The 641-nt window shown below is 59.3% G+C and overlaps 1 protein-coding gene across 1 annotated transcript in view; it reads left to right on the top strand.

Annotated features, from left to right (window-relative positions):
* Window positions 1-641, top strand: part of LOC104497513 (pre-B-cell leukemia transcription factor 3-like) — a gene marked incomplete at its 5' end in the record, with an annotated part of 7229 nt that overhangs the window by 5564 nt on the left and 1024 nt on the right.

Consider the following 641-nt stretch of genomic DNA (forward strand, 5'->3'; position numbering starts at 1 on the left):
AATGTAGTGTCACACAAATTATGTGGATATTTTTCACCCTGGCTCTAAGGAAAAAGGGGAGCTAGAGTCAAACAGATAGGTGACGTCTGAGGTCTGGTCGGAACACTTGCAGTGTTTCCTCTGTGTGATTCGCGGGCTGCTGAGCATTGTGCTTGTCACGCGTTACGTTAGACGGACGAGAGCAAAACCCTGTGGCTTTATTTGGCCGTGATCGCAGCCCGGCGGTGTGTTGCCATGGCCAGCCCTAGTGCAGCCGATGCACAGAGCCCTTCAAGTGCATCCACCCTCCTCTGATAGGGGTTCGGGGAGCAGAGAGCAGGATGCCTTGTGCTGCCCACAATGCCCAGCGCAGCGCCCGACCCCACTCCTCGTCCCAGGGCTCCATCGGGATGGGGGTAGCTTAGTGCCCAAAACGTGCTCCAGTACCAGGCTGACCCTCAGGGTTAGCCCTGTGGCCACCACAGGGTCCAAGCAGGCAGCAGTCGCAGGGGTTGTTTATGAAGGGATAAGGGAGACGTAAACCAGGAGAGTTCATGGCAGCTCCTGGCCTGTGTGGGGGCAGCCGGGATGCCAGCCCGGCAGCCGCTTGGTCCTGCCGTGGCTTGGATCTGGTGGTGTCTGTGGATGCGGCCGGCCCGGGG

The sequence above is a fragment of the Buceros rhinoceros genome, unplaced genomic scaffold, assembly GCF_000710305.1.
Source record: "Buceros rhinoceros silvestris isolate BGI_N320 unplaced genomic scaffold, ASM71030v1 scaffold25257, whole genome shotgun sequence".
Classification (NCBI taxonomy): Eukaryota; Metazoa; Chordata; class Aves; order Bucerotiformes; family Bucerotidae; genus Buceros; species Buceros rhinoceros.